Raw genomic sequence first — 15314 nt, 5'->3', positions numbered from 1 at the left:
AAACCAACCAATGAGCTATAGAAAATTCATAAGTCAATGTGGATGTACAACCACAATTTTTAGCCAATGTAATCTTGAAAAAGTTGGAAAAGTCATTATAATGTAGATGACTTAGAAAACGCATGATGCTTATTAGAATATTCTCAAAATACATCAATGTTTTTTTTTTTGAGGGAGATTTTTTTTTGCCGTTGGCTTGAGGGTGTTTGACGGAGGTGAAGCTTTGCTTGATGCCGATGTTCCTTAGGTAGTCCTGGAACCGTTGGTCCGTGAACTATGTACCATTGTCGGATATCACTAACGCTGGCACTCCGAATCTTGCTAAGATGTTTCTCTTGAAGAAGTGGAGTACATTTTTAGCTGTGATTTTGGCCAATGGTTCTGCTTCGATCCATTTGGTTGAGTAGTCGATAACGACGACCAGATATTTTAGTTGCCCAGCGGCTTTGGGGAATGGTCCCAGAAGGTCGATGCCCCACCATGTGAAAGGCCAAGGTGAGACCAAGGACGTTAGCTCAGCAGGAGGTGCTAGGTGCATGTCTCCGTGTCGCTGGCATTTGTCGCAGAGGTTCACGTAGTCTTGAGCGTCTTTCAGCATGGTAGGCCAGTAGTATCCTGCTCGTAGGGCCTTTTTTGCGAGAGCTTTTGCACCAAGATGTTGTCCGCAGATGCCGTCATGGATGTCGGCGAGGACTTCTTGGGTCTCATTGGGTCCTAGGAACTTGATTAGCGGAGTGTTGAAACCTCTTTTGTACAAGGTTCCTTCCACTAAAGTGAATGAGCAGGCCCTCCTTTTCAACCTTGTCTGTTCTTTCGGATCGGTCGGGAGCTCGCCATTCTCTATGTATCGAGAGACGGGTCCCCTCCAATCTTCCATTCTGATGATCGAGTTGACCTCTTGATGCAGAGTTCCTACGTTCTGGATGCTTGGCTCGCCGAGGACCTCTTGTATTACTGTTTTGTTTCCGTTCGCAGTTCGTGTACTTGCGAGTTTCGAAAGAATGTCTGCCCGAGTATTCTGTTCGCAGGGAACGTGGATTACTTCTACGGCGTCGAATTCTTTCATTTTCTCTAGTACTAACTGGACGTACTTTTGGAGGTGGTCTTCTTTTACGTGGAACTCTCCTGTGACTTGGGAAGCCACTAGTTGCGAGTCGGTAAAGATTTTCACCCTTGCGGCCCCCATGTCTTTGGCGGTTCGCAAGCCAGCTAGGAAGGCTTCGTACTCTGCAGTGTTATTGGTAACATCAAAGGACTGATGAGTCTATATTTAGTCTATTTTTATGCATTATTTAGTTTCGTTTTAATTAGATTTAGTTTTATTTTATTTAAATATTATTTCCTTTTTGAGCTAGTTTACTACAAATTGCATATTTTATATTTTAGGAACGAATATATGATGGAAGGTGTCTTGGAGCAAAAGAAAGGAGTCTGGAGCTGATTTGGAGCAAAAATACGAAAGATTCGGAACAAAAATATAAAGCCCCCAAGTCAGAAGCTTGGCACGGCCCGTGCCAATATGTGGCACGGCCGTGCCACCTCATAGAAGGCCTTTTGCTGCTTTTTCTTCGGGCCCAAGTTACTCTGTTGTAGTTTTACTGATTAGCCCTTATAGTTTCTTAGATTTTAAGTCAATTGTAAAGCTATAAATAGAGTAGCACTCCATCATAAACATTCATCTTTTGTTCTTGGAATAAAAGTTCACTTTTATATTATTGCTCTTTTATATTACTGTTTTCTCTCTTCTTCCCCCATGTCTACAATGAACGTTAGTGAGTAGACTTCTTTGTCTTGGGATTGTTGGAAAAGTCTAATGATATAATCCTAACAAACCAAGCTTTAACCCTAATTCTATGTAGCCGTACTTTCTAATTTAGATTCACGGTTTTAACATGAATTAACAATTATCAAACTGTGGAAGCGAAAGCGGAGGGTTTGATAATTGTTAATCCATTATCCCAAACATCAATTCATAAAGCGAGAGCGGAGCTTTGATGTTGGAACAAGTGAATCTAGACAATAATTGCAAGACAGTGAAATAGTCATTGCAATTATTGAGACACAGGTAGTTTCAATCCTTATAAGCATCTTCTAGTAATCAAGTCAGCGAAATAGGCTTGGTTACTAGAAGTAAACTCTCACCGGAATTTCATCGGAAAGGTGAGGGGCTAAAGGGAAACCAGTCTTAAGAAATTACGGTGTAAACCATGGAATTAGAAGTTAAAGTCTTGTCTAGTGAAAGATTTGTTATTATGACAAACCAATAATCCCAAGGCTCTTTTATTATTATTGTTATTTACCTTCAGCAATTAAACCCCTTTTTATAAGCTTTCTTCTCTTCTAATCATTCTCTAAAAGTTGATTGAATTCACAACTCCCTAGCGGAACGATACTCTTTCTTACTACTATTACTTCGATAGGCCGTGCACTTGCGGTTTGACCCTATCAAGTTTTTGGCGCCGTTGCCGGGGAGTTGTTGTAATTTGATTAACTTTTTAATAGTGGTTAGACCAAAGAAAAAAAAATCTTTTTCCTTGTTTTATTTCTTTTTATATTTCTTTAAAAAAAAAATCTTTTGCTTTATTTTATTTTATTTTATATTTGTATTTCTTTCCAAAAAAAAAAATCTTTTCCTTTATTTTATCTTATTTTATTTCTTTTTCTATTTCTTCTTTTGCCTTTAACTTCTTGGGAAGATAATAACGATATGGCTAAGGAACGCTCTCTCAAAGAGTATGCAATCCCATCTTCAAATGAGTCATACGATGCTATTGTGTACCCAACGGTTGAGGACAATTTTGAAATAGAACCTGCACTTGTTCACTTAGTGCAGCAAAATCAATTTTTCGGATCACCCACTGAGGATCCGAATTTTCATATTTCAACCTTTTTAAGACTCAGTGGAACCTTGAATGCAAACCAAGAGGCCGTAAGGCTGCACCTCTTTCCTTTCTCCTTAGGGGGTAGAGCTAGTGCTTGGTTTCATTCATTGGAAATCGGTTCTATCTTTTCATGGCAACAAATGAAGCAAGTTTTTCTTGCCCGATTCTTTCCCTATTCTAAAACCGTCCAATTAAGGATTCAAATCACACAATTCACTCAAAAAGATGGAGAATCTCTTTACGATGCGTGGGAGCGTTTCAAAGAAATGCTTAGACTTTGTCCCCATCATGGTTTAAAGAATTGGCTTATTATTCATATTTTTTATAATGGTCTTTTGTATACCACAAAAATTTATGTTGATGCAGCTGCAGGTGGAGCTTTAATGAACAAGAATTACACAGAAGCATACGCCTTGATTGAAGACATGGCTCAAAATCATTACAAGTGGACCAACGAGAGAGCCATCACTAATTCTTCACCCTCCAAAAAGGAGGCAGGTATGTATGAAGTTTCTAACTATGATCACCTAGCCGTTAAGATTGATGCATTAACCCAAAAATTTGAAAACAAAAATGTTAGTGTCATCTCTTCTTCTTCTTCTTTTGCATCTCCTTCTTCTGAAATTTGTGGTGTATTTGGCCATATTGGCATTGATTGTGAACTAGGTAGTGTTGTTAGAAGTCCTGAGCAAGTAAACTATGCTCAATATAATCAAGGGTTTAGAAACAACCAAAATTTTTTTCAAACCCCTCAAAATATTTTTGGATGACAAACAACACCACCCAGTTATGCAAATAACCAAAGAGTCCCTCAAAAATCTAGCTTGGAAATCTTTTTAGAAAATTTTATTATAAATCAATCCGAGCAGCTCCAAAAGCTTCAAAATCAAACTGAATTTTTGAGTGACTCTCTTGCCAAACTTACTTCAAAAGAAGACTCCATTTCTACTCACCACAAATTGCTAGAGACTCAAATCTCTCAAGTAGCCCAACAAGCGGCTGCTTCCTCTCCTACCTCCAAAGTCCTTCTAAGCCATATTGAAACCAAACCCAAAGACCATATAAGTGATGTTATTCTTAGGGGTGGTAAACAATTAGAGGACCCAGTTGTGAAAGTTAAGAACAATGAAGGAGAAATAGGGAGTGATGAGCCTCAAGGTGAGAAAGCCATGGGAGAGAATGATAAGTCATTTGTTTCACCATCTCAAGAGCCAGAAATTCCATTAACACAAGGGTTTGATGAGTCCAAGTTAGATGAGCAGTTTATGAATTTTATTGAAATACTTCCAAACAAATTGCCACATAAACTTAAGAATCTAGGAAGCTTTTCCCTACCTTGTGTCATAGGATCTGAAACCATTGAGAAAGTCATGTGTGATTCGGGAGAGAATGTTTGTTTGATGTCATTGTCCCTTTCTGAGAGATTGGGTATAGGATAGATAAACCACATTCTAACCGTCAAGCTAGTGACTCTAAACAAGCGCTTCGTGGGAGGCAACCCATGAATTTTATTGCTTTTATTTTTGTTTTGTGTTATTTTAAATTGTTTTGTAGGTATTTGTCCAAATATGATGCAAAAAAGTGAAAGAAAGTTGAAGCCGTTGACCAAGAAAAAAAATCAAAAAAAAAAATTTTAAAAAAAAAAAAATTTGTTTTCTTACCAGAAGCTTGGTACGGCCCGTGCCAACCTTTCAGCAAAAAAAAAAAAAAATTTCTATTTTTTTTTCCTTATTCAAAATACCATCTTTCATCCTTTCTCCATAACTCTCTAAACCGCATTTAAACCCAAATATCATCACTAAACCAACCATTTTCACCCAAAACAACCAAAAATCAAAACTAAGGTCAATGGCATCCAAGAGGAAAGGTAAGGAGATTGAAGACTCCGGAAGTGGTGCAAGAAGCAATCAACAGCCCGCAATCATAGGATCAAATTCAAGGATCCCGAGCAAAGGAATGGGTATAAATCTCTAATCTCTAGAACTATCTCTCCTTACATGTAACTTGATGTTAATGCTGTGGATAGACTAGAAATAGATGAATATGTGATTAGGTTGTTGAATAACACAACCCTGTGCTTAGGTACCTTCAAAGGGTTATGGCTTGCACCATATAGAGTAGGAAAGAGGTAGGGAATGATGAGAGCTGTTTATGTTGTGGGCTATGCTTTATAACCATCATATTAAAATTTGCTATTATTTGCTAGATTATCTTGTTTCAATTGTTAAAAAGAAACCAGATGATAAGGGTTATATAATGGTAGGTGGAATCATCACTTTTCTTGCTAGTTTGGGTGAGTGTGAATCAAGGGATCAAGAGGGTAGAGGGGAACTATTATCTAGACTTATATACTCTCACTACTTTGTCCTTACTTAGAACCCATGACCCTACTCACAATTACCAATATGAATGAAAAATTATTAGAGCTTATTGTTTGATTATTCTATCTAATCCGGACTTAACTAGTCTTGAGGAGGTGGAAAATTTGCTTTATGTTGGTACTAACCCACAGGTACATAATGATGGTGATGATGATGGTAATGAAGAGGAGGTAGGTGCAAACTTGCACCATGAACAAGAAGCCGGTGGAAGCTATAATGATGAACGGCGGGCATGGATGCAAACCAAAGTTCAAAAAAAAAAAAAAACACCGAGCATCAAAGATAAGGTGTTGAAAGGAACAATGTCCAAAGGAGCAATAGAATAAATGAAGAAAACAATCAAATGCTCCGAAACTTGATGCAACGCCTTCACCTCCAAAGTCCACTATGGACCTCAATAAATTGTGAGCTTTCTCCTTCTCCTTCTCCTTCTCCTTCTCCTTCTCCTTCTCCTTCTCCTTCTCCTTCTCCTTCTCCTCCTTCTCCTTCTCCTTCTTCTCCTTCTCCTTCTCCTTCTCCTTCTCCTTCTTCTTCTCCTTCTTCTTCTCCTTCTTCTTCTTCTTCTCCTTCTTCTTCTTCTTCTTCTTCTTCTTCTTCTTCTTCTTCTTCTTCTTCTTCTTCTTCTTCTTCTTCTTCTTCTTCTTCTTCTTCTTCTTCTTCTTCTTCTTCTTCTTCTTCTTCTTCTTCTTCTTCTTCTTCTTCTTCTTCTTCTTCTTCTTCTTCTTCTTCTTCTTCTTCTTCTTTTTCTTCTTCTTCTTCTTGAATCATTGAGGACAATGCTTCTCCTAAGTGTGGGGGGAGCCTAATAAAGTGTCTAGAGTCGTAGTGTTCCCAAACTCCCTTGAACTTTATTCTTTTGTTTTGCTTTTATGGCGAAAGGCATGATTAGTAGCTTGTTTTTAATGTAAAATATGGCATAATTTTTTTTTTTGTTTTGTCTCTTCTTTAAAGGTTGTTTCTTGTACATGAAAGTGGTTTCTTGTGTTTCTTGTGTTCATGCTATACCCACATCTTGTTTTATTGTGAAAAATCTCCAATGAGAAAAGCACCCAGTTGCAATCTTTGAGCAAATGTATGAATAGATATTTTAAGGAGCACGTTCTATCTTTAGTGTTAACTTAGACCCTTTAAAGTCTTAAGAGTAAAAGTAGTATAAGTTTGTGTGGGAAATTAATCAATTGTGCCTTATTGTTATATTCTTAAATTGTTAAAGTTATAATGGGGCGGGAGAATGGCACCAACATGTGGGGGAAAGGACAATCCCTAACTTCCTAATTGTGGTGGTGACTCCCTAATTTGAACTTAAAGTGAAACAAATTCATCAATGCTAGGAGGAAAGGACAATTACATCCAAAAAGATCTCCTACGCGGAGATGAAATAAAAGAAAATTTTGCAGCACTGCTTAGGGTGATTTTGAATCTAGGGGGAGAGGACAATTACATCCGAGAAGACTTCCTATGAGGATAGATAGCCCCTAAGCATCTGCAGCCCCTTTGTGCTTAATTGTTTATCTAATTTAATTTTAACTTAAATTCCCATCACTCTTATATAAAATGAAGAAAGGACTTTTCTCGGTTACTTTGGCACTAAGGATAGAACCTATTTCTCATAATATCTGTCTTATACAGGAGCAAGAAAAGGGTTGGACTGCACATACACACTCACTTGAGACTTGATGTTGGGTAGAATAGGTTCATGAGGAATGTTTGAAATTGTAATTAGTGTATTTGAAGCAAAACCTTTCTTTTGAGACATGTGTTCTTAATATTGCCATGATCAATCTTTTGTTGCTGCTATGTCTACTGCCTTTTGCTTGAGGACAAGCAAAGATTCAAGTGTGGGGGAGTTTGATGAGTCTATATTTAGTCTATTTTTATGCATTATTTAGTTTCGTTTTAATTAGATTTAGTTTTATTTTATTTAAATATTATTTCCTTTTTGAGCTAGTTTACTACAAATTGCATATTTTATATTTTAGGAACGAATATATGATGGAAGGTGTCTTGGAGCAAAAGAAAGGAGTCTGGAGCTAATTTGGAGCAAAAATACGAAAGATTCGGAACAAAAATATAAAACCCCCAAGTCAGAAGCTTGGCACGGCCCGTGCCAATATGTGGCACGGCCGTGCCACCTCATAGAAGGCCTTTTGCTGCTTTTTCTTCGGGCCCAAGTTACTCTGTTGTAGTTTTACTGATTAGCCCTTATAGTTGCTTAGATTTTAAGTCAATTGTAAAGCTATAAATAGAGTAGCACTCCATCGTAAACATTCATCTTTTGTTCTTGGAATAAAAGTTCACTTTTATATTATTGCTCTTTTATATTACTGTTTTCTCTCTTCTTCCCCCATGTCTACAATGAACGTTAGTGAGTAGACTTCTTTGTCTTGGGATTGTTGGAAAAGTCTAATGATATAATCCTAACAAACCAAGCTTTAACCCTAATTCTATGTAGCCGTACTTTCTAATTTAGATTCACCGTTTTAACATGAATTAACAATTATCAAACTGTGGAAGCGAAAGCGGAGGGTTTGATAATTGTTAATCCATTATCCCAAACATCAATTCATAAAGCGAGAGCGGAGCTTTGATGTTGGAACAAGTGAATCTAGACAATAATTGCAAGACAGTGAAATAATCATTGCAATTATTGAGACACAGGTAGTTTCAATCCTTATAAGCATCTTCTAGTAATCAAGTCAGCGAAATAGGCTTGGTTACTAGAAGTAAACTCTCACCGGACTTTCATCGGAAAGGTGAGGGGCTAAAGGGAAATCGGTCTTAAGAAATTACGGTGTAAACCATGGAATTAGAAGTTAAAGTCTTGTCTAGTGAAAGATTTGTTATTATGACAAACCAATAATCCCAAGGCTCTTTTATTATTATTGTTATTTACCTTCAGCAATTAAACCCCTTTTTATAAGCTTTCTTCTCTTCTAATCATTCTCTAAAAGTTGATTGAATTCACAACTCCCTAGCGGAACGATACTCTTTCTTACTACTATTACTTCGATAGGCCGTGCACTTGCGGTTTGACCCTATCAAGGACAAAGCGAGGGAAATTTCGACAACGATACCTTTGTTGTCTTCGATGATTATTCCGGCTCCGCTTCCCTTGGCGTTAGGTGACCCATCTACGAAGACGGTCCATTCTTCAGGGCTTTCCTCAGCTGGGAAAGTCATTTCGGCGATAAAGTCGGCGAACACCTGAGCCTTTAGTGCCTTTCTGGATTCGTAATGAATGTCGAACTCGGATAGCTCGAGTGACCAGTTCATCATCCGACCAGCCACGTCTGGACGACCCAGGATCTGCCTGATGGGTTGGTTTGTCCGGACTACCACCGTGTGCGCTAGGAAGTACTGCCTTAGTCTCCTGGCTGCGGTGAGGAGTGCGATGGCCACCTTTTCGATCCTTTGGTACCTTGTTTCCAGTCCCAACAATGCTTTCCTGGTGAAGTATACTGGTTTCTGCCCCTCAGCCGTTTCTCTGATGAGGACGGCGCTTACCGCGTCAGAGGAAACAGAGAGATATAGGTACAATACTTCACCTTGATCTGGTCGTGATAGCACTGGTGGTGCAGAAAGCGTTTCTTTGAGGTGTCGTAAGGCCACGAACCTGGAGAGAGCGGTCAGCATTCTGTTGAGTGTTTTGATAGGGCCAAACCGCAAATGCCCGGCCTATCGAAGTAATAGTAGTAAGTAGAGTTATCGTTCCGCTAGGGAGTTGGTCAATCTAATTAATTTTAGAAAATGATTAGAGGAGAAAGAAATAAGAAGTTGGAGAGTGCAGTTTTTGAAAGTAAATAACAATAATATTAAAAAGCCTCGGGACCATTGGTTCATCATAATAACGAATCTTTTCACAAGCAAGCCTTAAACTTATAATTATACGTTAATCTTAATTACTAAGGACAAGTTTCTCTTTAGCATATCACAGCTCCTCTCGAAGTCAGTGAGTGTATCCCTCCAACAACCACACCTATTCTCATGGGTGATTGCCTTTGGGACCCTTGAAGATCGAAACTTTATGTGTCCCAAGGTTTGCTAGACTATTCTCATGTTTCGCAAACCTTGTCTAAATTCACTTGATCGGATATCAAAGCTCCGCGTTCGCTTTATGAATTGATATCTGTGATGATGAATTAACCATTATCAAACCCTTCGCGTTCGCTTCCACAGTTTGATAATAATTAATTCATGTTAAAACGGTGAATTTAGATTAGGAATTAAGGTAACAAATAATTAGGGTTTAAGGCTTGGCTTGATCCGGATTACGTCATTAGACTTATCCAACGATCCCAAGACAAAGAAGTCTACTCACTCATGTTCATCGTAGACATGGGGGAAGAAGAGAGAATGCGATAAAAGTAAATTGCAAAGAAGAAAGTAAATAAAGTAAAGAACTTTTATTGAAATAAAGACTTGAAATATTCAAAGTAAAAGGTGAATGTTTATGGTGGAGAGCTACTCTATTTATAGCTTTACAATCGACTTAGAAACTAAGCAACTAAAAGGGTAAAACAGTAAAGCTGCAACAGGGTAACTTGGGCCCGAAGAAAAAGCAGCAAAAGTGGCTTTTGGAGGTGGCACGGCCGTTCCACATGTTGGCACTGGCCGTGCCAAGCTTCTGACTTGGTGAGAACATATTTTTGTTCCGTATCTTCGTATTTTCGCACTGTATTTGCTCCAGTCCTCTTTCTTTTGCTCCAAGACACCTTCCACCATATATTTGTTCCTAAAATAAAATAAAAGACAATTTAAAGTAAAATATTCTAAAAGGAAATAAAATGCAATATAATTAAATCAAATCTTATTTAAAACTAAACTAAATAAAGCATTAAAATATACTAATCTATGACTCATCATGTTTGGATGCACTTTTTGGAGTGGGGTGTTGGAAGTTCAGTAAATGCGCGGCATTTGTCTGGATTTGCTTCAATTCCTCTTTCTATAAGATAGAAACCGAGGAATTTACCCGTTTGGACTCCGAAAGTGCACTTTTCTGGGTTGAGTCTCATGTTGTATTTCTGAGTTTGCTCGAATACTCTTTTGAGATGAGCGGCATGATCCACCTCTTGTTAAGATTTTACGATCATGTCGTCCATGTAAACCTCTAGAATGTCGCCCAGAAGTGCCTTGTCGTAAACTCTGTTCATCATCCGTTGATAAGTAGCCCCCGCGTTTCGTAGACCGAAGGGCATTACGTTGTAGTAATAGTTCCCTGATTCGGTCATGAAGTCTGTTTTCATTTTATCTTCTTCAGCCATGGGTATCTGATTGTACCCAGAATAGGCGTCCATGAAGGATAAAAGTTTATAGCCAGAGGAATTATCAACGAGTTTGTCGATGTTAGGAAGAGGATATGCGTCTTTAGGGCAGGCCCTATTAAGATCGGTATAGTCAACACACATACACCATTTTCCATTAGATTTTTTGACAAGTACAACATTGGAGAGCCAGGTAGTGTATTTGGCCTTGGAAATAAACTTTGCCTCTAGGAGGTCTTTTACAGCTTTTTCTGCAGCCTCTGACTTTTCAGGAGCCTGCTTCCTACGACGCTGGGCTACAGCGCTAACTCCGGGATCTACCGTAAGTTGATGGCAGCCTCAACGTTTTCCCAGAGGCAGGCGACCAGCTGGTTCTTGACAAGTTCGGGGAGATCCTTGCCAATCTTGAAGTTCTTCGAGGGGTCGTTGCCAAACGGGACCAGCTCGAATTCACCATCAGGAACAGGTCGGAGAAGTTTCGCGTTGATCAGATCCTTCTTCTCCTGTTTTTGTTCCTTCAGGTCTTCCTTGGTGAACCTGGGGTCAAGTTCGACCAAGTTGGCGTCCAAGGTACTCGCAGCAGCTTTCCCTTTGTGCTCAGCAGGTTTGCTGGGTTGGGAAACCGAGTTTTGGGTTTTGTTGGCTTGGAGAAAACATCTTCTCGCAGCTTCGATGTCTCCGCTGAGTGAGGCGATGATGCCGTCATTCGCATGGTATTTCAACTTCAGATGAGCGGTTGAACATGCGGCCCCCAGCTGGGCGAGCCCAGTTCTCCCTGTAATGCAATTGTAGAGAGACCAGCAAAGGGATGCTCGTACCAGCAAAGGGATGGCAGAATTTGAAGCTCCACCAGGTAGTTCGGAGTCATAGAAAGCCAAGGGTGGCCTTCCTCCTCGAATGGATGGGGCCATGGTGTTGACGTCCATGAGCTCCTGGAACTTCCTCTTCATGCTGCCCATGGAAATGTTCAGCGTCCCTCCAGTGATGATGTTGGCGGTAGGAAACTGTTCCTAGGTGCATGAATAGGGGGTGATTTCCACGTTGTATGGGAAATCACCTAGATGTTCCACGGACATGGCGATGGTCCGGCCAGGTTCAGAACTGTCACCGACGAGATCGACCGCTTTCCTTTCTGATTCTGGATTTTTCACGTATTGTTTGAGCCGACCCCTTTGGATGAGGAGTTCAATGGCGTCCTTCAGATGGATGCAGTCGTCGGTTGTGTGTCCGTGGCACTTGTGGAACCGACAATATTTTGTTTTGTCGACTCCCTTCCTCTCCTTAGTTGGAGCCTTTGGTGGCTTGATGTCGACTTCTGCTAGATCGGCTACAGCGATCTCAGCGAGGATTTTCTCCCTTGACATAGCCAGTGGAGTGTACTCGATGAAGTGACCGTTTGGTCTCTTGCTTTCGCGAGCAGCTTTGCCTTCCCTCTTTTCCTCACGGAAGGGCTTTTTGGAGGATTCAGCAGCAGGTTCCTCCTTCCTGACCTTGTTGAGGCTATCTGCGTACAAGGCCTCTTCGTAGGCGATGTAGATCTTGGCGATCGCTAGGAACTCGTTGAGAGTCCTTGGGCGATCCAGCAGGACAGCTTTCTTGACGTCCGTCTCGTCGCGTAGGCCTTTGGCAATGAGGTACAGCTTCATTGTCTCATTTGCGCCCCGGACCTGGACGGCTTCCTTGTTGAACCTCTCGATGTAGTCTTGGAGAGGTTCGCTTCTTCCTTGGACTATGTAGTCTCGGAGAACTGCTTCGATGTTCTTAATGTGCTCATCCGGATCGGTAGTTCCGTCGTACGAGTCCATTTGCGGCGGTTTTTCCAGTCCGCAAGGGATAGGAGCTTCCCGGATACGCCGTGTGAACGGACCGTAAGCATTACGATCGGTTCGGGTATCACGGGTGTCCAGTGAACTGGAAGGTGACCGTGAGAATCTGTTGCGCCTAGGCGGAGACCTCCTGGGTGGAGTGCGGCGCAGGGGGATCTTCGCGATGGGGCCCTTCTGGGAGGGTATCTCCGTGGTGGAGACCGTCGGGGGGACCTTCTTGTTGACCTCCGGGAGTAGGATGGAGATCTGATGCTCGCCGAATGTCGAGGGGATCTGGAACGTGACCGGCTGGGGCTCCCTCCTCTTCTGTTACGCATTGAGGAGAGAGATCGCCGGGTTTGGACTGTCGGACGTGCTTGCTCCAGATCCATCAGTCGGCGGTTCTGCTCCTCGATTAACGACGTTTGTTGTTGAACCGTGCGGATCAATTTGCTGATGAGTACGCCGGTTGATGTGGCGTCTTCTGGCGTCTCTGTAGGGCGGACGGGACCTAGCAGAGGCCTTTGTTGGATAGGAAGTACCTGGGTTGGGTCCTCCCTGGGTGTATCCACAGGTGAAGGTGAAGATGTCACGCCATCCTGTTGAGGAATGCGCACCTCACTTCGTAGATGGGATTTGGCACCGTTGGCAGCCATTGTAGTTTTTTGTGAAAAGCTTTGGTTTTTAGGGATAAAAACTGGGAAGCTTATAGATTTCCCACAGACGGCGCCACTGATCGTACCTGATCAGAAGGAGACTGCCGGTGCTTTGAATGCGGTGGTGGTGACGGTGGTAGAATACGTCAGAATGCTTGGAGCGGATGGGGGGTGTGTACCTGCAGGCACTCCGATGCTCAAGTCAGTAGAGATCAGAGAGTGAGGGTTTAGAGGAAGAAAAGAATTCTACCTTGGGGACTGCGGTGAGTCCCCTATTTTTAGAGGTAGAGGGCTGCATAGCCGTTGAGGAGGCACACCTGGCTCTGGCGGTTACGAAAACATGGGAAGTGTAACAGCCAGAGATTTTATTGCGGGAACGTGCACAACGTGCAAGAGAGACGTTGGGGTTCGTTTGAACCGGTCTCTTTGCTTCGTGCACCCCCCTTCAGGCGAGGGGGTATGTTGTGAGCAATAATGCCAAACGTGGAGTTTGGGCTTTGAATGATATTGGGCCTAAGTAAATGGGCCAAGAATCTCTTTGGCCGGTCCAGAACACTATCAAATGTTTGAAATCAACCTTAAAATAGTTCCAAGTTATCAAAGGATAAACCAACCACATTCCAAATCCAACATGAATAGTCAAATCTGAAAGCAAAAATGAAGTAATTAGGGAAATTAGAGCACAAACAAAACCAGAGTTCAATCTACTCACATACACAGTGGCAAAATATCAAATATATTACCTTTACAACAACTTTTAAGCTTGTGGAAATCACTCCATGTGTCATATCTGAAGTTTACAAAGAGAGAACCTTATTAAACACCTACCTGTAAAATAAGAAATACGATAAAAATAGATGAGGACAATAAGAAGCCTTTAGAACTACAAGAAAGTAAGTACAATTTTAACTGGGCCTCACCATGAATGTCAAAATTCTGAAGGACAACTGCTCTTAGGTCATCGGGCTCCATCGGTGATACCATTTTTGGCCGCCAGAGAATTCTTTTTACTACTGTGCTCTTGTTCTTCTTCCATGATGTGCTGAAAAAAATAAAATAAGGTGAGATGGTGGAAACAAATTGCAATAATTATTTTCAGATAGGCATCTGCGGCTATAAAACTAACTACACATCAACCAAGTGTAAACTAAATACTTGTAAAATGAAAAAACACCATTAAACTCGATATAAAGGCACATATAAAACTACATTTGACATTGATTCTTGCATAATGTGAGACTTTTAGATCTATTAGAAAAATATGCGATGTTTTCATTCGCATATCATGTGATAAGAACTAGAAAATATGGGTGAAGTTATTTGACTCGGAGGATAGTGTGTTATTTTTGGGAAATTCTAATGTTTTCAGCCTATGTTAATAAATTCAATGATGTCGATGATGATACAGTTTTTCTCTGATCTATCATAATTTTTTCAAAGATTAAATTAAGTTTTACAATTTTTTTGAGAGAATAAAAGTGCACTTCACTATTGTCGCGTCATTTTTCGGAGATCAAAGCCATTTGGTTAGCGTTTGACTCACTTTTTATTTCACGACTTTGAAAAAATTTATTTAAATTGGGGGGTCCGGGGGTTGGTTATATTTAGGGAAGGTATTGGCACCCTAAATATTCGTAGTACTCTACGAGAACCTTTTGGTTTTATTTAAAATTTTGTGCTATGAACTTGCTTGCTTTTTTTTAAAAAAGATGAAACTTTGAAATGATTAAAAAAAAAAAGAAGACCTAATTATCTACATTTTATTGATTTGGAAGGACGAGTGTCCTCTGCCTACGTACCCGTGAGGGATCAAAACCTCGTAGTTCGGGGTTAAAAAAATGACGTTTGATTGGTTGAGTGTTTTTTAATGTTTTTGAAAAGGTTTTAAAATGAAAGAAAGCCAAAATGGCGAAGTAAGCTTGTTTGTATTTTTTATATTAAAGAAGAGAGACTCAAAATGAAATTAGATTGATTAACGTTTGATTTAAGAAAATAAAAATAAAAAGACGTCACTTGATTTAAGATCAAGGTTTATTTAAGAAAATATTTTTTTGTGATTTTTTGTTATTTGCATGTTTTTGTTGTTTTTGAATAATAACTAGACTAAAAATAAACTAACGTAGCAATAAAATAAAAGCGTGAGAATTTTATAGTGATGTTGGATCACCGCAAAAATTCCCTAACCTAATTTAATTTTTTTGCATTTTTTGATATATAAAGCAGTAAAAGAAATAAAAAGACACACACACACACACACTTTTTCTCATTTATATTTGTACAATTGACCTAATAACATTCTATTTCCATGCAATAAAATGAATTACGA

General features: G+C 40.1%; 1 non-coding gene across 1 annotated transcript; it reads right to left on the bottom strand.

Moving 5' to 3' along the window:
• Nucleotides 1–3070: 3070 nt before the first annotated feature.
• LOC146936415 (small nucleolar RNA R71) lies at nt 3071–3177 on the bottom strand. The gene has a single exon (XR_015033700.1). It is a non-coding gene; the product is annotated as a small nucleolar RNA R71 (small nucleolar RNA).
• Between the last annotated feature and the right edge of the window lie 12137 nt (nt 3178–15314).

This window comes from Medicago sativa, chromosome 3, assembly GCF_051527215.1.
Source record: "Medicago sativa cultivar Bolivia chromosome 3, Bolivia_mono, whole genome shotgun sequence".
NCBI lineage: Eukaryota > Viridiplantae > Streptophyta > Magnoliopsida > Fabales > Fabaceae > Medicago > Medicago sativa.
Note: the sequence above shows the minus strand (reverse complement) of the source record. Positions and strands in the feature narration are given on the sequence as shown.